The 25188-nt window shown below is 36.8% G+C and overlaps 1 protein-coding gene across 7 annotated transcripts in view; it reads right to left on the minus strand.

The window, feature by feature from the left end:
• Positions 1-25188, minus strand: part of PRR16 (proline rich 16) — a 191163-nt gene that overhangs the window by 139722 nt on the left and 26253 nt on the right. Inside the window, exon 2 of one of the 7 annotated variants that reach the window (XM_059416692.1) lies at positions 7838-7945. The exons of the other annotated variants lie outside the window; for them this stretch is intronic. The gene's annotated coding sequence lies outside the window, so the exon portion shown is untranslated. The remainder of the gene's footprint in view (positions 1-7837; positions 7946-25188) is intronic. 7 annotated transcript variants of the gene reach the window in all.

Raw genomic sequence — 25188 nt, forward strand, 5'->3', positions numbered from 1 at the left:
CTCCTGCTCTCCCAGAGTCCTTGTCACCCTCTCTGACTTCACATGATTTGAGTCTTCCCTGCTATCAAGATGGCGATGTACATAACTTTTCCCTAGTTGGGCAACGATGCAGATGTCTTCTATAGCAATGCTTTCAAATTTATTTTTTCCTCTTCTTGGAAAAGGTTTGCCCCAGTTAGCCCATCCTGAAAACAGCCTCCATGCCACTGCCTCAGAAACTTGCTCTTAATTCCTGTGTCAGTCGGTATATACTCTTCCTTCAAGGCAACCCACTCTTTCCTTCCATAATCATTGTAATCTGTAATGACAGAGCTGCTGGGTTTGTTGGTTTGTCTGGGGGTCCAGAAAGTTAAGAATCCTGCTTATTTTGTCATTTACCTAGACCTTTAAAGGCACAGTGAAACTCCCGGCACTTTTTTCTCTTTAAAATAAAAAAAAACCTAAACCAAGGAAAGAAACAGCTTCCATTTCATTGTTGGTACAAGATATGGTTTAAGGGGAGAAATGCAAACAGGTGTCTAAGAGATTGAAGTTCATCAACGAAAGAATCGTGATTAACTTTTGCTGAAGTTACTATCAGAAAAGGCAAGTAGGTTTTTTTTTTTTTTTTTTTTCATAGCACAATACTGGACCATATACACCCAAAATTAGGCAAGAAAAATCCAAACCCAGGCAATCTATCTACAGATCCAGTTGCTCCAATAGACCCAATAGGGCTACCCATCCATCACTGTATGGACATAACACTTCTTCCCCAGCCAAGATACTGTATTCCATTTGCAAGCACACTAATCTATGATAGAGAATCTCAGAACTTTAAAGCTAACAAAGATCTTATAGATCTCAGAGAGAAGACACCCAGGAAAGTCACACAGAGAGTGGTGGCAGACAAGGTACCAGAACTCAGGTCTCCTGGTCCTCATAAGAGAGCTTGACCACTACACACTGGCCCTCCCTTTTGGAAATAAAGAAGGAGACAAATAGAAAACCAACTTTCACCTACAAATGCTCTTCCATTACCCACAAAATATTAACTATGAATATTCTAAAGTACTTCTGCTTTTTAGGAAAAAGAGCAATCTTTAAAAACTTCTAGCTACTTTTTTTAAAAGAAAGACAATCTATGAAATTGCAAATCTTTTCAAGGACCCTGGAGATTTCTCAGGATATTTTTTTCAACACAGAAAAATTTTTTCCTTCCATTTATGTATTAGAAAAAAGAAAAGAGAACTATATTTTGCAATGGGACCCCACTTATATATGTGAAAAAAATGTTGATGTGTGGAAAAGAATACAAACGAAAGTCTTAAGAGTCTTAAGAGTTATGGAGGAAAGTTTGTGGGAGTGGGTGGGGGGCCCAGAAAAAAGGGAGGGGGGCACTGCACTCATGGATGGTAGAGAATGTTTCTGCTCCAACTGGAATGTTCTGATTTCTCTTAAAGGAGAATGAATGGAATTCATCCATTGTCATGTAACTATAATAAGATAAATAACATAACAAAATTAATGTTTTGAAACAAACAAAAACTCTTTCCAAAAGGATGGAGGTCAAGCAAATTAGCCTATGTTCACTGTCATAATAGTTTTCTCCCAGACTTTTCCAGCACAGTAGTGTAAAAGTACTTGGTGCCAAAGATTTCTTGCCACCAATTTTTTACTCTGCCTCAGGGAAATCCCAAAGAAGCCTTCTCTTTGGATTGCATTTACCTCGGGAGGATTTCTCGCAGAGTTTGCTAACAATAGCATTCTTGGTTAGGATACAGACCCAGCGGGGTATTCGAAATGCCACAGGCTACTCAGTGGTCCTGCCTGGCAAAGCCTGCTGGTAGGTACCACATGAGCCATATGGAAATTGCTAAAATGGGAAATAAAGCAGCAGGTTGTGAAGGCACCAGCTTCCCTGGCCATGGCAGAATTAGCATTCGTCTATGATGCAAAGCCTTCCTGCCTCTGAAATGCCCACTTTACATGGAGTATCACCAGTCCATGGCAGGATACTGAACGGGATTTTGATATATCCTGCCGATTTCCTTTTTACTTCTTTGACTGGTGCCTGACATACCACATTTTGAAAGAAGAAAGTGTAAAAAGAAAAGAACCTACAGAGCCCATACCTTGCTCAGCAGAAGCAATGTTCTATAGACACCAATGCTGTGATAATTTTGAAGTGCAATATAAACATCTGATAATTGCCAATATATACGTACCTCCTTCCTGAGAGAGAATATTGAAAGACTTTTTTTTTTTTTTTTTACTTTCTAACATAAAAATTCTCCAATTCGAGCTGTAATGGAAAAACAATGTAGGGTAAACAGCTGTACTAATAAGAGAGACCTATTGGAAAAGGAAAAATCACTGCCAGAATATTCTCAGTAAGGAGAAAAGACACCATCATTGACACTTGACAGGTGTTTTAGGTCAGCCTCTCTCCAGAGAGCACTGAAGAAAGAAATGCTATCAATATTTTTTTATATATATAATATATATATAATATATATAATATATATATTATATATATATTACTATACTCTCTTACTATGCCTCATTTATAAATTAAATTTTATATATATATTATATATATAAAATATCTGTAATATATTATGTATTATAATTAATTAATGCAATATAATTAGAATATAGTAATATAATATAATATTAAAAGCTCCCCCTTCTCCACAGGTTTATGTCCCACTTTCAGTTACATCAAGTCAGCTGTTGTCTGAAGAAGAGGATCCTCCTTCTGACATCAGATCAGAAGGTCAATGGTAGTCACACCACAGCTCCATCACAATGTCTTCGTCAGTCTCCTCACTTCCTCTCATCACCTCACCTTATCACACAGAGGTATTTTGTCAGTACATATCATCATAAGAGGAAGGGTGAGTACAGGGCCTTAAGATATTTTAAGACAGAGACCACATCCACATAATTTTGTTATCATATATTACTATAATTGCTCTATTTTCTTACCAGTCATGATTGTTACTCTCTTACTATGCCTCATTTATAAGTTAAATTTGGATCACAAAGTAGGTATGTGTAGAAAAAGAAGAAAAAAAAAACAAAACCAGTAGATAGGGGGTTCAGTACTATTTATGGTTTCAGACCTCCAAGGGGGGGCTTGGAACATATTCCCCAGGGATAAGTGGGGATGACTGTTCCTTCCAACTGAAGAAAAGCAAAGTAATCTCAGAATATCTCAATGCTATAAAAATAATGAATGTGGGATCTTTGCCTAATCCCCAATCACACAAGATGCACTGTATTCCTCTTTCCAGGGATGAATTTTCTGTAACACATTGCTTATAGCTGATTGTGAGAAGCATGTTGTGTTTACAAAGGAAACGAGAACGCACATACATGTGGAGACTGTGTCAAAAACTGATACACTATACCATGAGGCTTTTTTTTTGGAGTGACTAAGTGGATAAAGACCTTTTTTTTTTTTTTTTTAAGATTTTATTTATTTGCTTGACAGAGAGAGATCACAAGTAGGCAGAGAGGCAGGCAGAGAGAGAGAGGAGGAAGCAGGCTCCCTGATGAGCAGAGAGTCCGATGCGGGACTCGATCCCAGGACCCTGAGATCATGACCTGAGCCGAAGGCAGTGACTTAACCACTGAGCCACCCAGGCGCCCTGGATAAAGACTTTTAAAAGAACAATGATCAGTAGGGACAGTACCCCTGAGGCTGTGTAAGCCAAGCAATTTCCTAAGAAAGGTGTCATGCTCAGCGACATTACACAGGCCTTCTGTCACCCACTATCGTCAGCAGGATCACATCACCAGAATTATCAACCACACAGCACTTTTCCCATTACGTTACAGAGGAGATTATTTTACGATGGCACTTCATCTGAAAATAGAATAGGACATTTAATGTTTATCTTTCTACATAAAAAAAGGAGAAGGTTTACAGGAATATTAAGGAGTCCCTGGAATATATGAGGGGACAGATGATACACTTCATATATACATCTTTGGCAGGTAAAGAACGTGCATCAATATTCCTTTATCACAGGTTTTATAAGAGCCTTCAGTTCCATACAGAACTAAATTGAACCCTTAGACTGAGTGACTGTGCAATCATTGTGAATGCCGCTTGTCACAAGGGCACAGAGAATCAGTACATCCTAAGGCTGGAAACTTAGACTCATCTCATCATCATTCATTTTATATACTTACTGAGCACCTACTATACACCAGAAGTGCTACTAAATACTAGTCATATTATTTTATAAGAAACAGATGTTCTCACTGACCTTGTGTTGCTTAAAAAAACAGGTAAATATAAAAGTCTAAAGAGTGACAAGTTCTATGAAAAGTTCTAAGAAAAAGGAGAACACAGTGATATAGTAGAGAATATTAGGAAGGGGAGCACAAGGCCAGCACTCAAGGTCTGAGAATGAATGAGTCAGGTGAAGAACAGGACAGTCAAGACTCCGGGTAGAGGAAGCAGGTATTGAAGACTTTGAGCCTACAGAGTATGAACCTTTGGGAATTGGAGGGGAATCAGTGTGGCTACGTTATAATGAGCAAAGAACAGAAAAGTCTGGGATGATGTTAAAAAGGTATGGCCGTGGGGCGCCTGGGTGGCTCAGTGGGTTAAGCCACTGCCTTCGGCTCGGGTCATGATCTCAGGGTCCTGGGATCGAGTCCCACATCGGGCTCTCTGCTCAGCAGGGGCCTGCTTGCCTTCCTCTCTCTCTGCCTGCCTCTCTGCCTACTTGTGATCTCTCTCTGTCAAATAAATAAATAAAATTCTAAAAAAAATAAAAAATAAAAAAATAAATAAAAAGGTATGGCCGTGAGGAAAAGACTACATTTTCAGTTTACTGAGAAGTCACTGAAAGGATATAAGCAGAAGGACCTGATCTGATTTAAGTCTTAAGCAGGCTCTTTGGAGAGTGTCTATAGGCAACTCAATGTTGCCTACATCTCAATGTACTGTGCCGTCTCAATGTCATCCTAAGCTTTTTTCTCAGCTACCAGAATCCTACCTCCTCTAAAATGAAATTCATCCATGCCTTCCAAATATGTGGGAGGAACATCCAGGAGAAGAGTCCCAGAGGAAGGGGTTTTCCATACACCAAATTCTACTAGAGATACCCCAGCCTTACTGGCAGCTCCCCACTCCAAACTCAGGACTCCTGGTTCTCTTTGCTAAGTATAGAGACACAGCCAGGCAACTGCGATCTTCTACGGATTGGGTCCTGGGGAGCCCTCACAACCTCGATGCTCAGAAAACTGGACAAAAAACAGGAAGTTCTGCCTCCTAGAAAGGGAATGGACAAAGGATGCAGGAGGGAAGGAGACCTGTACCCTGAACACTATCCTCTGCCTGGGGGTGAGGGAGAACTGGTCAATCACGGTGCCAGCCATGATGGTGTACTAGATATCTCTGGGAGCCTACAATGGTAGCAGATGCCTGCTACCAGAGCAGTGCTGAAATTCAGCATAGCTGTGATGGGTAAAGTTGTTGAACCACCATTAACCTCTTTCCTCTCAGGTGTCCATTTTTTTTTAACTTCAAAATACAATTTTATTAGATTGAGGTAATAGGATCTAAAATATAAAACACTGAAATTCACCTACTTAATTAATTTTTGGTGCTAGAACATTTAAAGTATATAAAATTAGCAAATATTTTTTCCATTATATAGTAATATAATTGTATGAAAGTTATCTACATCTTTAAAAAATCAAAATCTCAGCTCTTTATCAGTTTTGTTTTAAATAATCTTATAGTTTTATTTTCAATTTTTAAAATATTTTTGTAACTTTTAACTATTTTGTGATATTATATCTTAAATGATCCAATATGATATCATATAGCATTTTTTTCATTTTATTTTATTTTATTTTATTTCTTTTCAGTGTTCCTTAACCACACTAATAAAGCATTACCTAACTGCTGTGGTGAATAAGACTGAATAATTTAACTGTGGGGATTGGGGACTTCAGACAGATTTCTCTTGCACCAAGGCTTTTAAAAACAATGGTTGTTCATTTTCCTATAAGACCTCTAGAAGTGGGGGAAGGGGGCACCTGGGTAGCTCAGTCGGTTAAGCATCTGCCTTCAGCTCAGGTCATGATCCCAGGGTCCTAGGATTGAGCCCCACATCAGGCTCCCTACTCAGCGGGAAGCCTGCTTGTGTTCCCTCTCTCGCTGTCTCTCTGTCAAATAGATAAATAAAATAAAATTGATGGGAATAACACATCATCAGTGATTCCTCTAGGTTTTGGAGTGTGTGTGTGTCTTGTTATGGGACACGAACCTGTGTCAAAAACAATGTTCTTACTTCTCTGCTGTCTAGCTCACATTTCGAAGGACTGTGATTATTTTCTACAGGATGAAAGTAAAATCTAAAAGTCTAACTGCCCCTTAACACCAGGAAATTCCCAAATAAATGCATTAAGTGAGTAGAAAGTTGTCCCAGATCTGACTTCTCTAAATATTGAATTAACCTAATATAGGCAGTGAGGGAAGGGGAAGGGTGACAGAGAGAAATTCTACCAAGAACTTAGAAATAAGAGGGATAAGGTTTCCCTCTGAAAATTGAATTATAAAATCACCATATAATGGGTTAGAGAGAGATAAGGTGAGTTATTTTGAAGAGCTAGAAATGGCCCAGACATGAAAAAGTGGTTATCATCAATAATAATGAGGCAGCAATGGAAGCTGAGAAAAATGTAGAAAATGAACATTCTCTCAGAGGCCTGGTCCAAGGGAAGGAACGCTTTGGCCCAAAGATGTGTTCTCTCTGGTCCCAGAGATAAATAAAGCCTTCTATGCATGAATTAACTTACCTTAGATTGATGCCATTTAATCTAAACTGATTCCATGAAATCTGTACAGGCTTTTAATTATATTCTGGTTTCCCAAGTTCTCTGCCTTTAGGGAAAAAAAAAATCATCTAGCCAAAAGATGACGGCCCCTCTGGTAGTACTATTTCTCATTATATATTAATATGCTGGCATTCTGCTTTTATTCATTAGTTTATAGGAACTTGTTGGGGGGAATCCTAAGAGACAGATTCACATTCAGTGTGCCCATAAGTCAGGTTTCTGAAACAGGAAGGCTGAAAACCAGACCATATCTCGTAATCTCATACTATGCACTCCTCCCCATGACATTAGTATCTCCAAGTAAGTAGAAACAGGCAACCCCCACATTTCAGTGATGAGATAACTAAAGGCCCGGGGTCCTTCGTGGCAGAACAGGGCCTGGAATCTGGGTGTCCTGATTCCTTGTCCATGTCGTATCAAAGATATATGTGACACACTAATTATCCATTCAGTCTGTCTAAATTCTAGGGTTTGGGATGAATAGAAATCCTCTAGGTATTCCCATCTGGGACCATGCTAGATAGAAGTCATTGATCTAATTAGTTGATTGAGCTAATTAGTTGATTTTTCAGTGACCCCCATCACCACCTAATGCATCCTTTCTCCTTTATCTGCCATGTATAAGCATGCTTATGATAGTTAAAAAAACAAAAAACAAAAACAAAAAACAAAACAACAACAACAACAACAAAACAAAAACAAACTAGTGACTTCATACCACACCTATCATCCAATATGTGGGTAGAGATAGCATTTCATAGGACATGATCCTTTTCTGCAAGTGATAGGAAGTGCAAAATAATCCCTCAAAGATAGCAGGCTCTGTTGCACAATGATAAGCATGCCAGACAGTAATTTTTCATCTTAGCAATTTCAACCGAGGAGCAGTTTCAACTGTCAAGACCTATCCATTTCTCATATTTCCATTATGAACTGTATTCCAACATACATTAACAAGCTCCTATGTAACAAGCTGAATGTTATTATTTACCGTTTAAGTAGCTTTCTGAGAACACAAAGCATGGTGCCAATCATGAGTGTTTTGCTCGTAATACCATCTCTGTGGAAGCAGGCATAAATCATTCTTCTGCTTTAACAGCTGAAAAATGAGCACCAAGTCAGAGTAAGTTAATGACAAAACACTTTAAATAATAAGCCCAGCTAGAATAAAACATGTATTTATCCAGTTTGGGCTATTTTACTGTAAGGTCTTTTCAACATTTTCATAGATTGGCTCTTCTGGAAACTTTTTTTGCAGGGGGGTTGGCGGGGGAGAGGTGGTGGCTGGTGGAAGCCTTATTGATGCACTGATTCAAATACTGACACGTCAGAAGGGCAGTAGACTGAAAAGGGAATCAGTCATCCTGACACAGCAGAAGAAATATCCTGATAAAAGCACTTAAAGTCTTGGTAGACTCGTGGATTAAATATTGCTCCGTGCTCATACAAAATTCAGCAATGAAGTTTGGTTAAGTCTTCCCTGCGCGTGCACATTTTTGATGGAACAGGTATGATGAAAGCTGAACCGCCCTGCTAGTCACCTGACAACGGTGGTTCACGTGAATTTCCACCCACTCTAACTCAATACTCTAGGGAAACACTCCGGTTCCATTAACACTGAAAGAGGACAGAAATTCAACAGCTATCAGGAGCAGAAAATTGATAGCTCTTCTTTTCAAATTTAAACCTGCCCCCTCCACCTCCAAGTAATGTCTAGATGCTACTGCAGTTAACTATGAAGAATGAAGAAGAGAAGTGTCAATAGACAGACAAAGCCTCTGTGGGGGAGCCCTTCTCAGCCATCATTCCCTCCAGATTACCTCACTCTGAGAAAATAGAGTCTTGGCAACCAGCATCCTTCCCCCTTGCCCTCCCCCCCAACCCTGCATGTGACTGCATCAACTGAAAAATTGCAGTAGCCCGGAATGACTTGCCATCCATCTTCTGGTGTTCTTAACGGGCCCTTTTCCCTCTCACATGATCCCAAAAGCATATGGTTGTAAACAGTCCTACAGATGGATGCGGAAAACTCTAACAGAAGCCAAGGGGACAATCTGGCCCACAGATGTACGATTACACCATCGTGGGCCTGTGCTGCTCATAAACCATGCGAGTTAAAGTATTTACAAGATGAATACAAGAAACACAAAACACACGTGAACGTAAAAGACAAGGATTTACTACAAGACTGCATTTTGTTAGCTAATTGGGAATTCACTATCTAGAGTCACAGGTAACATAAACAGAAGAGGCTGTGTAAGCTACTGCTTATATCAGAGCAAGCTAGGGCCATCAGCATAGGTTTCCAGCTTCACCAATTTTGTTTTATTAAGCAAATGATCACCACCAGCCAACACGACCCAAATGAATTTACAAATTATACAGAACAAAATATTTATAGTAATGAATAGTTAAATTCAGACAATGACAACCCTGGCACTTCCTATGCCTCTATGGATTCACAGGCGGCATTTATAAATGTTCAACGTAGTCACTGTTTGAAAAGCAGATCCTGATAACACAGTAGCTTTGTCCCCAAATTAATGCTTTAAAACCTAAGATGATGTGGAGTGCCTGGGTGGCTCAAGCAGTTAAGCATCTGCCTTTGGCTCAGATCATGATCCCGGGGTCCTGGGATGGAGCCCCACATCGGGCTCTCTGCTCAGTGGGGAGTCTGATTCTCCTTCTCCCTCTGCTCCTCTCCCTACTGTGTGTATTCCAATACCTGCTCTCTGTCTCTCCCAAATAAATCAGATAAATAAATAAAACATAAGATGATCCTTGTATATGGAAAAAAGATCCAAAGCACAACACAAAAGTGTTTGCAGAGGGGTGTTACCCACATACCGTGCTGCTAAGTAAAAACAGTTTTATAATGTTAGGTATATTCTGCACATATCAGAGAAGTGTGAGGGGAAGGATAATACCATTGTTCTAAAGCCTTCCCTTTCTACTGTAATTTCTAAAGGATTGAGGCTTCTTGGATTATCAACTGTCTGAGGGAAGTGGATTTTATCACATTGTAGCAGACTGCTATTAGGAGTGCAAACTGTCATTAGTCTCCACATAGTCTCCTTTAAATTGAAAAATGTGTTAAGTTGCACATAAAAAAATACTAATAAATAACACTGCACACAGAAATAACTTAGCACACAGAAAGCCCAATTTTAAGCACTCCAGAGCTGAAGCCACAACTACCAAGAAGTCTGGAATGAATACTCCAGATGTCACCCATCTCAGTGTGACTTTTTATCCTGACAGCTCAGAAGGGCAACTGTGTCCTGGGGCATTTTATCCCTATTCCAGACAACACCAAGGGGAGGAAGGGAGGAAAAAGGAGAGTGGTATGTGCAGCTGTTTACTACCTTTTAAAACATTTCCTAAAAGCATTACCAATGACTTGCATTCAGAATGCCACTACTTAACGGTGTCACATTTGAGTAAAAGAGGCTGAAAAGTATCATTATTCTAGGGCAGGGGCACCTTAGCACTTCCAACAATACTGGCATTCTTTTTTTTTTTTCTTTTAAGAATTTTATTTATTTATTTATTTATTTGAAAGAGAATGGGAGAGAGAGTGGTCACGAGCAGGGGAGGAGTTAAAAGAGAGGGAGAAGCAGACTCTGCTGAACCAGAAGCCTGAAGTGGGATATGAACCCAGGACCCTGGGATCATGACCTGAGCCAAAGGCAGACACTTAACTGACTGAGCCACCAGGCTTCCCATCCTGGGATTCTGACATGAAAGCAGAGAGAGGGAATATTCAGGAGGGAGGTAACCAGCTGTATCTGCTACTGATACGAATACATTGTTTGGTGTCCAGTTGTTTCTATATACAAACACAACAGGAAATAGTTTGGAAAGTTCTGGAAAATGGTATCTGGCAGGGATGGCTACTCTCTGAATCACTAAGCTCCTGCTGCTCCTCCTGCAGAGTCATTTCAGAATGACTCTGAAAGGCTGTTAACTATTGTACCTTCTCCTTTCTCCCACCATGCCTCCTCCATTTGAAATAAAGACTATAAAAGAACTAGCGCTTTATGGTAGGATGCTGATCCTGAGGGAATTCTTACTTCTGGAAGAAGAGCAAACTAAATTGTTGAGATATGGCAACTATTTGCATGCAGTTACACATGGGCCAAATTTGATAACTGGAAGGTTTTCCAAACCAAAAAACACTACTCATAAATTAGGAACGATAATCAATGAAAAGTTTGCTTTGTAACTGAAGCAAGTATTTTCTAGATATAATGTCATCAAACGTTATAAATCTTAACGAAATAAATCTTAATGTCCATTTTAGCTTTGGCAGATACAGGCATGTACATATAACATAAAAATGCCTTAGTGTAAATCTTCAAGAGTAAATGTGGCGTATTTTCTCAGGAAGGTGTGACATATTCTAGAAAGAGGGCATCTTTATGCATTTAGTTTCTTCAGGGTTTCTGGATATAGCCTCAAAAAACCAAAAAAATGGCATAGAAGTTAAATCATTCCATGATCAGATTGAAAAGGAGGAGTTGGTTGGCTAAATTTGAAAATCAAAGGGTCCCTCTTTGGGATTTCTTTGGCCTGGCATGACCACTGAGAGAAAGTTGTAATGAGTAGGATGGCAGATATCAAAATTAATCTCCAACGCCATGGCAGGTGTCTTCTTCTGAGGCCAGAAAGCTAAAATCCTCACCTTTCCAGCCTCCTTGCTTTCCCTGGGACCCAAGTGTATCCAATGAGATGGAACGGAAAGGGAAACTTTTTAAAGGAATAGACAGCTGGTAAGCTCTTCTGAGCCCTCTTGGGACTTTTGTTCTTCTCCCTTCTTTCTACCGGAAAACTGATGCAATGCTGGATGTACAGCAGCTGTTTTATCACCACAAGGGGAGATTACATGACATGGGTAAAGAGTTAGAAAGACAGAAGAGGCCTGATTGCTTCATGACACTGTGAATATGTTGCTTTTGCCCTGGACTGCCTGCTCCAGAATTCATTGTTACATAAGAAAAATCACTGTCATAAATTTTAGCCACTATTAATCAGGTTGTCTATAATTTAAAACTTGAACAGAGTCCTAACTTATACAAACTAGTTCAGCTTACAGCATGCGTGTGTTCAGTGACCATCAGTCCATGTCTCTGACAGAGACTTTTAAACATTATTTAGAAATATCGTAACAAAACATATTTCAATGTTTTAATTTTTGTCTTTAGGGATTTCTTCTAAAATAAGATTGTATGTGTCCTTTCCTTGTAAGGTGGAATAAAAATGTAAATGAACCTAAAAGGTAACTTTTATCAAAATTCCAAATTGAAATGGAGATACATAGTTGGTGACTCAAAAAGAATGCATATGAAAATACTCAATAGTCTCCATATATTTGCTTTTAAAGTATCATTGCTGTGACATCAGTATTTTTAAGTTTTCAAGGCAAGGAAACTTTTATTCTTCTGTCAAGTGATATGACTTTGTGAGGACATAAAACAATCATACGTGTGACTTCACAAAAAGGGAAGTGTATTTTCATTTACATATATGTACATGGATACATAAAACAGACATATATACACTTTCAGAAGAGAGGTAGCAAATTTAAAAGTAGATATTGTATCAGTTTAAGGTAGACATGCAAACAATTTATGAATAAGGTTGATGTACAGCTTTTGAGACTTAGTCAAAGTGAAAAGACAACAACAAAAAAAGAGAGAGAGAAAAGACAACAGAAGGTTTCAACCTATTTAAAACTTACTCTTCAGCAATCTGTTCAAAGAAAAATGGAAAATCCCATGCCAGTTTTTGCATTAAAATAATTGACATTTAAACAACTGCTAAATGCATGAAACCTCTGTCCTCCAGTGATGGAGAGTCTGATAATCCTTCACGATGAACACTCTCAAAGTAAAATTTGAGATCCATGCTTGGAATTTTAGCTGCATTTACTCAAACCCTCTCTCCATCTGATAAGTGAGGTACAAAGAAGCCCATCTGAGAAATCCATTTATGACTGGACACCTTGTCCAGGCAGGAAGCAAAAGCCATATTCAGACAGGTGTAAAGTAACCAACTCCCTGTTAGAGTTCTTATCCAGAACTTGGACTGTTTTCATTACATTTGCTTTGGAGCACTTAATAACCAAATGCATTACAAATTGTTCCTTTATTAAGGGGCCCAGCAGTAATTCTTTAGACATTTAAGTTTTCGGTTCAAATACTTATGAGAAGCCTCATTAAGTTTCTATTATCTGCAACTCATTTCTAATAGTCAGAAAAGTATTTGGAAAGGCAGAAGAAAAAGAGCAGGAGGGGAGAAAGGAAAGAGGATTAAATTAATCAGGTGGAATTCTTTTTAGCATTATTCTTGACACTACTGTAACACAGCTTGATTCTCCAGATTACATTCCAAACATGTACAGAAAAAATAACACCAAAGTGAGGGAATTTCTTAGAATGCAGAGAGGTGCTACCATAAAAGCTGCCAACATCAAGCACGAGTAACCCTGCCTTCTAGAATCAATTCTGTCTTCCTGTTCCCCTTGGTTAGTGGAATCAAATCCTTAAAGATGCAGAACATTTCTTTGCCTAACATGACAATGGAGGTAATCCCTGAGTGGATGACTCTCTGGCAGTTGCATTCAATATGCCTCAGAAGCAGCATGAAAAGGACACAGGCATTGCCATCTCCTTCAGACTCTTGGCTTCAGAAAGATTCCCCATGGCTGACAAGGACTGCACCATTGCTGTGCAGCGAAGAACTGGCTTGATGCCCTCTTCTGAATCCCTGCATGAGCTCCTCTCTATGGACCACATCATCGTTTTTTTCCAGAGACTGCCCTTCTTAGACCAAATGGTCACTGCCCCATCAACCAAATGAGGAGGGATTCCCTGATCTCTTTGTTAATCGAAAGTACTTATCAAAGACTGAAGCACAAGAGTTTCTTTTCAACCTATCAGATTGATACATGACACATCGACACAATTTCTTCACTAACTCCTCAGCTTTGTAGATAAGAAATGTCTGGTAGGAACTCAAAGAAATTCTCACCGACCCTTTTGGTTCGTCTCCATGAGGATGTAATATGCTGTAAGACTCCAAATGCACATCTCCTGATTCTGGTGTGTTGCCACTGACACTTCCAATGTGAGATGATGCAAGGTGTGTGGGCTGTTAATGTCCAGCAGAATCAGCACCATGGCCAGAGCAGAGGGAAGAAGAGGGTGTACAAGGCCTGAACCTTTACCAAATATCTGTCTCCAACATGTGGAATATTTTACAGTTTCTTCTCCCCAAGAAGTGTAAATCTTACCAGAGTAATAATAACTAGTCCCAGCTCTTTGAGGTTACCTGAATCTCTCTGCCCTCTTCTTTCACCATACTCCAAAAATATAGTAATCAGTTTCCGGATTTCCCCTGCAATGACCCTGTGACTACTGTTATTTCTATTAGAGTATTCTATATCAGCAAACTCATTTTTTCTACCCCTAAAATTAGACCATGTAAGACTATGTGACTTCTTGAAAACTGTAAAAGAATATAACTGTATTAATTAAAAAAAAACTTTAAATGCTTATAATTTGCATCATTTTAAAGCAAATATTTTCCTATGGTCTACATTTTCTCTCCTTTTCCCTCATTTCATCAAACACAAAATACTTGAGTCCCTAGAGTCTGATTCATTTTATTATTTTTACGACATTTACAAAAAGGCTCAGTACTGATATTTTGTAATTTATTCTTAAACTTTATTAGATTTATTGGTGGAATTTGATGTCTTCGAGATTAAATGAATGTGAAACAACTGACTTTTTACAACTAGGGGACCCCTAGTATTTTATTTTTGTGCTTCAACATAACATGGGATTGTGAACCAGGAAAATATTTTTTAAATGAAAGGATAAACTAACCATTTCACTAGTTAGTATGAGAAGGTTTTTGAATGGCCAGAGTCTCCTTTGCCTCTTAAAGCAGATTGTTTGAATAAGAATAAACTATTTTTTTCCAGACAATACACTCTACAATAAACTCACAAATCATTGGTGCTAGGAGAAAACTTACCATTCATTTTATTAGGTTGAACCAGAAATAGCCAGTAGAGAACTATTTCAACCAACAAAACAGGAACATCATATGTTTCAGCAAATAAAGAGAAAACTGCCTCCGGAGGGATTAACAGATTTGCCAAAGGTCAGTAACAAAGCTGGACTCTAAACCAAGACCAGCAGATTCCGCACCAGGTGGCCCTTGCACTTTAAGTACACAGAGCCTCTTAACACATCAGTTATTTTTTTATTACAATTTCTTTTTTCTTCCATTTAAAACATTCCTGTCACAGACACAGGGAAGAATTAAGGGAATTTTGTGCCTAAGGAGTAACAAAGACAATAAGAAGAATATGTAACCCTTGACTGGCTACTACCTTATAGGGTTTAAATGTTACAATTTTGATACATGTTATTGAAAACAAAGTTTATTGCACTTCTTTTCCTGGAAAAGTTGTCAACTATAGAAGACAAATAAAAGCAGACTCATGAAGAAAATTAAGAATAAACATAGACAAAGGAACAGGAAACTGAGACAGATACTTTGAGACACACTCTTATTTCAGTTTTTCTCAGTTTCTGGTTATTTCCTTAAAACAGATTCTCTGAAGTGAAATTCCAGGGACACAGGGTTTGCACTGCTTCTGAGAGATACTAAAAAAGTGTCCTCTAGACTCCTTATTCCAATTTAGATCTTTATTAGCTTTGTTTTGAAAATGTCTGACTACCTCCTGCCTTCCACAGTAATTTTTCATATGTATACCAGCCTATTCTTTTATTTTATGAAACACTAGATCACATTCTCTAACATTTTTTTATTTGAATGGTTCCATTCATTTCTATGAATGAGACCTGAACCAACATACAGAAATATCATCTTAACATAAATACCCTTCAAATTGTAGAGAATATACTGTTTATTAATCATGTCCCCTCAAAGGACTAAGTGCAAATAGGGGAGGGTAGCAAATAATTACTTCTTCATCATACCATCATTAACTATACTTATTTTTAGAAGTTAATCTTTGCTTATGGAGATCCAGTTGGGTGTGTGTCCATGCATGTGTATGTGACTTAATATTTCTAATCCATGCTTTTTCTCTAGACAAAAGAAATATCTAGCATGTAGTTAAACTTTTTTTTTTTAAAGGTTTTATTTATTTATTTGAACAGACAGATCACAAATAGGCAGAGGCAGGCAGAAAGAGAAGGGGAAGCAGGCTCCCCAGTGAGCAGAGAGCCTGATGCGAGGCTCTATCCCAGGACCCTGAGACCATGACCTGAGCCGAAGGCAGAAGCTTACCTTGCTGAGCAACCCAGATGTCCTAGTTAAACTTTGATGGATAGAACATCTTTCCCCAATACTAGCACAAACCTATTACCACTTAAAAGTAAGTGGTAGAATTCAGAAGCAAAATGCAATTAATTTAATTCATGTCATTAAATGAAGTGTGTTGCTCACAAATAATAAAGCCAATTCTGAAGATTCTTTATTTATTAATTTTACACATTTCTACCTTTCTATGGTCTTTCACATTTACTCTATATGCTCAGGAAGAATCCTTTATATTATTTCAGTTGACAAGTTTAACAGTTCTGTCATTTGAAATTAAATGTCTCTTCCCTGAATTCAGAACTATTCACTTTGTGTTTCCATCATCTTACATACTATAGTTGCTTACTTTGTTTTTTAAGGATTCTTGGCTATTATGTAGGAACAAATCATAAGATCAAAATAATAAGATCAAAAATAAGCACAAGGGAGTCTTATCCAAAACATGAATTTCTAATCAACCTGTAACATAAACAAAAAAAAGAAGGATATAAAATTTATAGAAGTGAGCATTACATGAATTTACTTTATTTGACACAGCCCATTGGAAGGCCACTTCTGAAAGACCACTTCTTTTAATAACAAAAAATAAGAATACTACATGATCTTTACTGTAATTTCTATATTTGTATTTTCTTTAATGAGAGTGACAGAAAATACAAAATTCTTCAGAGAGACTCAGTTTTCCATGTGGTGTTTCTGTTATCTAATCATAAACAGGCAAGAAATTAAGAATTAATGCTTCTCTTTGGTGACTGCCTTATTGAGATTCGTGATTTAAATGTTAACATTTTAGCCAAAAAAGTTTAATTATTATAATATGTCTATACTATCACAAATATAGAATTTGCTTAATGTTCCTGTTTAAAAGCAAATGGTATCAAGGCTTCTGCTTCCAAAGACATGGGGTAGATGTACTTTATTACTCTCCCATGAAGTACATCTAAAATCCCTGCACATTACATACAAAATGAACATAATAGACCTCTAAAAGGAAAAGAGTAAAACAACTAGGGACCCAGGGGGAGAAAAATCCAAGGGAAAAAAATGTGGGGAGTCCTATGAATTTTCTTTTTGTATTATATATTTGTGACTTGTTGCTGAAGGAGCCAGCAAGCTGGTAATATCAAGGGAAGTAGACTAAAAATTAAGGCCCAACAGAAAGTTTTCTTTGTCTAGCCAAATAACCAGGAAAAGTACAGCCTCCCAGGACAGGAAAATTTAGATAACCGCTGCTGTACTCCAACCAAATACCACAGAAAAATTGGGGACCCACTCCCATCTAGAGCAGCAAAGACCAAGTAGGGAGTCAAGACTCCCATCTTTCAGACCCTCTATAGAGGCACTCCAGAAAAGGTAGACTATGGAGAGAACCTGAACTTTCATACCCAAAGGATAGTAAAAACTACTCCTCCCCTTCCTATAGCTTTCTTTCCTTCCCTTGGGTATCGACAGACAAGAGTACAGCAAGTGGATTTGTACCTATTCTAGTGGTAATGATGTACTACATTCACCTCACAGACTCTCATTACATAATACCCAAAAGGTCCCAGTTTTAGTTGGGAATCACTCATTATCCCAAGAAACAGAAATTTTCCAAAGTAAATTAAAAAAAAGACAGTCAATAGATATAAATATCTTGATGATAAAAATACCAGAGAAAGATTTTAGAGAAGCCATCGCACACACACAAAAAACTTCAGTAAATAATTATGAGTATACTTGAAACAAATATGAATATACTTGAAATACAAAAAATATGAATATACTTGAAACAAATAAAAAAAGTAGAATGACTCAGCAAAGAGATCAAAGATATAAAGAACAGGCAAATATAAGTTTTAGTGGCGAAAATACAATAATCAGAAGTTTTAAATTCTGATTATTGTATTTTAAAAACTCAGTGAATAGGCTCAACAAAAGAATGGAGGGGACAAATGAAAGAGACTGCGAATTTATTTGGACATTATAAATTAGATTGAACAATACAGAAATAATCAAATCTGGAAAACAGTGAAAATAGACTGAGAATAGCAATAGCAACAACAAGAACAAGAGACTCAGGGATCTACAAGGACTTAACCAAAGGACTTAATCATTTCACTGGAGAAAGACAGGTTTACAAAAAAAGTACTCAAAGAAATTGTCCCTTATTTGTCAAAAGACATATACCTTCAGGTTCAAGAAAATGAGCAAACTTCAAACAAGATAAATTCAATAAAGAAATATGAAGCAAGATATATCAAAGCCAACTTTCTGAAAACTAAAAACAAAGAAAAATAATGAAATTACTGAAAGAGAAATAATACCTTATCTATCTTTTCTCCTTATTTAGAAGAAAAGTAATATGAATGATAGCAAATTTCATGTCAGAAGCTATGGAGATAAAAAGGAAGTGGAACAACATTTTTTAAGTGCGGAAAGTAAATAACTGTTTATGCAGAATTCTATAGCCAATGAAAATACCCCTACAGAATGAAAGATAAATAAGACATTCTCAGATGAAGGAAAGCTAAGAGAATTAGTCATGAGAAAACCTTTTCTAATAGAAGGACTAAAGGATGTTCTGTAAATATAAAGGAAATAATTAAAAAAGAAAAAAACAAAATTTCTGGAAGGAAAAAGGAACAGAGTAAACAAAAACACTGGTAAATAACAATAGATACTGCTTTGCTCTTCAGTTTTCTTTATCATGTTTGGTGGTAAAATAAAAAAGTTTAAGGTAGTCCAAAATAGTTGTAAATATATGAAGAGAAGATATTTAAGGCAAATACTATGAGGAACAGTGAAAGGACATAAAGTGAGGTAAATTTTCTATACTGTACTCAAATCAGTAAAATGACAACACCCGTAGACTGTGATAAACTATGTATACATAAAGTAAAACCTAGAACTGCTACTAAAAAAGCTACATAAAGGGACGCCTGGGTGGCTCAGTTGGTTAAGCAGCTGCCTTCGGCTCAGGTCATGATCCCAGCATCCTGGGATGGAGTCCCACACTGGGCTCCTTGCTCAGCAGGGAGCCTGCTTCTCCCTCTGCCTCTGCCTGCCATTCTGTCTGCCTGTGCTTGCTCTCTCCCCCTCTCTCTCTCTGATAAATAAATAAAATCTTTAAAAAATAAAAAGCTACATAAAGATATAAACATAAAAACACTATAGACAAATCAAAATGAAATTCTAAAAATGTTCAAATAATATACAAGGAGTTAGGGGTAAAAACAGAGGAATGAAAAGCAAAGAGAACAAACAGGAGACAAAACAAAGACAACAGATTTAAGCCTTAACATGTCAATAATTATGTTAAATGTAAATGGTCTAACTACATCAATTAAAAGAAAGAGATCAGTATTGTGAATGATACAATTATATACGGCCTACAAGAAATTTACTTTAAATATAATTATATAGGCAGATAGAAAAGATGGAAAAAGATATACCATGCAGGCAGCAATAAAAAAAAAAAAAGCAAGAGTAGCTACATTAATATCAGATCAAACAGTACTTAGAGAAAAACATGTATCATAAAAAGGAAATTATTATGTACTAGTAAAAAGATCAATCCACCAAGAAAATAGAACAACCCCAAGAATGCACCAAAACTAAGACAAAACTACAGTTATAGTAGTTGGAGACTTCAAAACTTTTCTCCTGAAATTGCTAGTGCAACTAGACATAAAATTAGAAGGATATAAAAGAACTCAACAATACCATCAACCAACAAGATTTAGTTAACATTTACAGAACACTCCACACAATGGCAGGATGCATATTTCTTCAATTGTGTATGTAATATATACCAAAGTATACTATATTTTGGGCCATAAATGAAAGGCTTAACTAATTAGCAGAACTGAAATCATACAGAGTGTACTCTCTGACCTCAGCAGAAATCAAACTAGAAATCAATCACAAAAAGAAAACATGAAAATCTCCAAATACTCAGAAAATAAACAACACACTTCTTAACAACCCATGGGTCAAAGAAGAGGTTTCAAGAGTAATTAAAAAGTAAACTGAACTCAGTGAAAATGAAAAAAAAATGTCAATATATGTGAGACACAGCTATTACAGAGCTGAGAGAGAAGTATGTAGTACTACAAGCTTACAACAGAGGAAAATGAAAAGTCTGACATAAATAATCTTAATTCTTATCTCAAGAAACTAGAAAAAAAGAACAAAATACAAGATTAAAGAAGGTAATTTTAGTACAAGATAAAAGAAGTGAATAATAAATATAAGAGTGGGAATAAATGAAATTAAAACCAGAAAAATAACATAGAAAAATCAATGAAATCAGGTGATTCTTTGAAAAGATCAAAACTGACAAACCTCAAACTTCTAAGGAGTGACAAAAACAACAACAAGAAGAAGAAACAATACAAATTTTCAGTATCAGGAATGGAAGTGGAGCTATCACTACAGTTCCTGCTGATATCAAAGCAATAAAAAAATTATAAACAACTCTACAGACATAATTTTGACAGTTTACATGAAATTAGTAGTCTTTGAAAAATACAAATGACCTCATCTTACTCAATGTAAAACAGATAATTTGAATAATCCCATAACCTATGAGGAAACTTATTATTATTACTTATTTATTTGACAGACAGAGATCACAAGCAGGCAGAGAGAGAGAGAGACAAAGAGAGAGGAGGAGGAAGCAGGTTCCCCGCTGAGCAGAGAGTCCAATGTGGGGCTCGATCCCAGGACCCTGGGATCATGACCTGAGCCAAGGCAGATGCTTAACCAACTGACCCACCCAGGAGCCCCTTAAATAATAATTGTAAAGCTCCTAAGAAGGAAAATCTCCAAGCTCAGATGGAGAATTCTATCAAACATTTAAAACTATTAACATAAATGCAATAAAATCTTCCAGAAAATAAAAGATGTGAGAACGCTTCACACTTCATTTTATAAAGCTAATCTTACTCCATTGTCAACATCGATCAAAGACAACAGGAAAATAAAACTATATATTGATATCCCTCATGACTATAGAAACAAAAATCCTTAACAATGTATTAGCAAATAAAATTCATGTATATATATAAATTATACGCCATAGTCAAAAGGTGTTCATTTCAGTAATGGGGGACTGGTTTACTCCACCATATTAAAAGGCTTAAAAAAAAAATCACATGATTATATCAATCAATGCAATTTAAACAAATTCAGCATCCATTTATGAAAAAAACTCTCAAAAAAAAAATAAGAATATAAGGAAACTTCCATAAGTTCATATTAAAAAAACCTACAGCTAAGATTTTACTGACTGGTAAAAAAATGAATATATTCTCCCTGACAATGGGCACAAAGAAGGACAATCACTCTCCTTATTTTTTGTGTGTAATTACTGGAGGGTCCAGACAGTGAAGTAAGGAAATAAAAGGAAATAAAAGGCATGCAGATAAAAAAGGCAGAAATAAAACGGTCCTTATTTTCAAATAACATAATTGTCCAAAAATGCTAGAGAATCCGAAAATAAACTGGAAAAGAAATCTCCTAGAAATGATAAATGTGTTCATCAAAATCATAGGATAAAAGATACATATACAAAAGAGAAATTACATCCTTATATACTAGCAATAAACAGGTGGACACTGAAATTTAAAACATAATAGATACCATCTATGATCACTCAAAAAATAGGTAGTAATCTAAACAAACATGTATATGTCTATATCCAGAAAACCACAAAATATTAATATGGAAAATTAACTAAGATATAAATAAATAAATAAGCAAGTTATTTTTGTTTTATTTTGTTTGTTTTTTTTTAACTTTTTTTTGCTTAAAGGTTTTATTTATTTATTTGACAGACAGAGATCACAAGTAGGCAGAGAGGCAGGCAGAGAGAGAGAGAGGGAAGCAGGATCCCTGCTGAGCAGAGAGCCTGATGTGGGACTCCATTCCAGGAGCCTGAGATCATGACCTGAGCCAAAGGCAGCAGCTTAATCCACTGAGCCACCCAGGCACCCTGTATATACAAGTTTTTGTATGAACATAAACTTTTATTTCTCTTAGGCAAATGCCTAAGAGTGCATTTGCTAGATTGTATGTCAGTAGCATGTTTAATTTTATAGAACTGTCATTTTTCCAGAACTGCTTTATGATTCGTGGTCCCACCAGCAATGTATGAGTGATCCAGTTTCTCTATATCATGTTCATTGATTGGAAGACTCAACTTTAAAAGGTCATCAATTCTCCCCAAACTGTTATTCAAGTTTGATACAGTTCCTATCAAAGTCTCAGCAAAATATTTTAAGTAAAGATTGACAAGAATATTCTAAAATTTATAAAGAAATCAAAGAAATTAGAATGGTTAAAACAACTTGGAAAAAGAACAAAGGGGGAAAGAACCAGTCTACCCAACATCAGCCCTTATTATAGTTGGAATAATCAACATTGTATGATATCAGCAGAGGAAGAGACACTAGACCACTGGAACAGAACTGAGAATCTAGAAGCAGTACCAGAGAAATATGTTTAAATGATTTCTTGGAAAAATGCAAAAGCAATTTAATGGAAGACAGCCTTTTCAATAAATTGTGCCAGCAAGTGGACATCTATAGATAAAGCAATAAACCTCAATTTCCATTTAATTTTTAATTAACTAATTAATTTTAATTTTCATATCTTATAGAGAAATTAACTCAAAATATATCACAGACTTAAATGTAAACTGCAAAAACATGAAATTTTAAGAAAAAATAAGAGGAAAAACTTCAGAATTTAGGGCTAGGGAAAGAATAGCAGGATCTATGAAATTTTAAAAAACTGCTAAATTGAACTTCATCAAATTTTAAAATTTTGCCCCAAGAAAGGCCCTGTGAAGAGGATGAAAATATAAGCTACAAACTGAGAAAATATATTAGCAAACCACATATCTGACAGAGGACAAGTACCTAGAATACATAAAGAATTTTTAAAACTTAGAGTAAAAAAATAAGTAATCCAATTCAAAAATGGACAAAAAAAAATGGACACATTTTACCAAAAATAATATATGCCTAGAGAATTAGCAAATGAAAAGATGCTCTATATAATAAGCCATCATGGAAAAGACAAATTAAACAAGAACCATATGATACTCTCAATAGATGCTGAAAAAGCATTTGACAAAGTACAGCATCCCTTCCTGATCAAAACTCTTCAAAGTGTAGGGATAGAGGGCACTTACCTCAATATCATCAAAGCCATCTATGAAAAACCCACCGCAAATATCATTCTCAATGGAGAAAAACTGAAAGCTTTTCCACTAAGGTCAGGGACACGGCAGGGATGTCCATTATCACCACTGCTATTCAACATAGTACTAGAAGTCCTAGCCTCAGCAATTAGACAACAAAAGGAAATTAAAGGCATCCAAATCGGCAAAGAAGAAGTCAAATTATCACTCTTCGCAGATGATATAATACTATATGTGGAAAACCCAAAAGACTCCACTCCAAAACTGCTAGAACTTGTACAGGAATTCAGTAAAGTGTCAGGATATAAAATCAATGCACAGAAATCAGTTGCATTTCTCTACACCAACACCAAGACAGAAGAAAGGGAAATTAAGGAGTCAATCCCATTTACAATTGCACCCCAAACCATAAGATACCTAGGAATAAACCTAACCAAAGAGGCACAGAATCTATACTCAGAAAACTATAAAGTACTCATGAAAGAAATTGAGGAAGACACAAAGAAATGGAAAAATGTTCCATGCTCCTGGATTGGAAGAATAAATATTGTGAAAATGTCTATGCTACCTAAAGCAATCTACACATTTAATGCAATTCCTATCAAAGTACCATCCATCTTTTTCAAAGAAATGGAACAAATAATTCTAAAATTTATATGGAACCAGAAAAGACCTCGAATAGCCAAAGGGATATTGAAAAAGAAAGCCAACGTTGGTGGCATCACAATTCCGGACTTCAAGCTCTATTACAAAGCTGTCATCATCAAGACAGCATGGTACTGGCACAAAAACAGACACATAGATCAATGGAACAGAATAGAGAGCCCAGAAAGAGACCCTCAACTCTATGGTCAACTAATCTTCGACAAAGCAGGAAAGACTGTCCAATGGAAAAAAGACAGCCTCTTCAATAAATGGTGCTGGGAAAACTGGACAGCCACATGCAGAAAAAGGAAATTGGACCATTTCCTTAAACCACACACAAAAATAGACTCAAAATGGATGAAGGACCTCAATGTGCGAAAGGAATCCATCAAAATCCTTGAGGAGAACACAGGCAGCAACCTCTTCGAACTCAGCCGCAGCAACATCTTCCTAGGAACAACGCCAAAGGCAAGGGAAGCAAGGGCAAAAATGAACTATTGGGATTTCATCAAGATCAAAAGCTTTTGCACAGCAAAGGAAACAGTTAACAAAATCAAAAGACAACTGACAGAATGGGAGAAGATATTTGCAAACGACATATCAGATAAAGGACTAGTGTTCAGAATCTATAAAGAACTTAGCAAACTCAACACCCAAAGAACAAATAATCCAATCAAGAAATGGGCAGAGGACATGAACAGACATTTCTGCAAAGAAGACATCCAGATGGCCAACAGACACATGAAAAAGTGCTCCATATCACTCGGCATCAGGGAAATACAAATCAAAACCACAATGAGATATCACCTCACACCAGTCAGAATGGCTAAAATCAACAAGTCAGGAAATGACAGATGCTGGCGAGGATGCGGAGAAAGGGGAACCCTCCTACACTGTTGGTGGGAATGCAAGCTGTTGCAACCTCTCTGCAAAACAGCATGGAGGTTCCTCAAAATGTTGAAAATAGAACTGCCCTATGACCCAGCAATTGCACTATTGGGTATTTACCCTAAAGATACAAACGTAGTGATCCAAAGGGGCACGTGCACCCGAATGTTTATAGCAGCAATGTCCACAATAGCCAAACTATGGAAAGAACCTAGATGTCCATCAACAGATGAATGGATCAAGAAGATGTGGTATAT

The sequence above is a fragment of the Mustela nigripes genome, chromosome 12, assembly GCF_022355385.1.
Source record: "Mustela nigripes isolate SB6536 chromosome 12, MUSNIG.SB6536, whole genome shotgun sequence".
NCBI lineage: Eukaryota > Metazoa > Chordata > Mammalia > Carnivora > Mustelidae > Mustela > Mustela nigripes.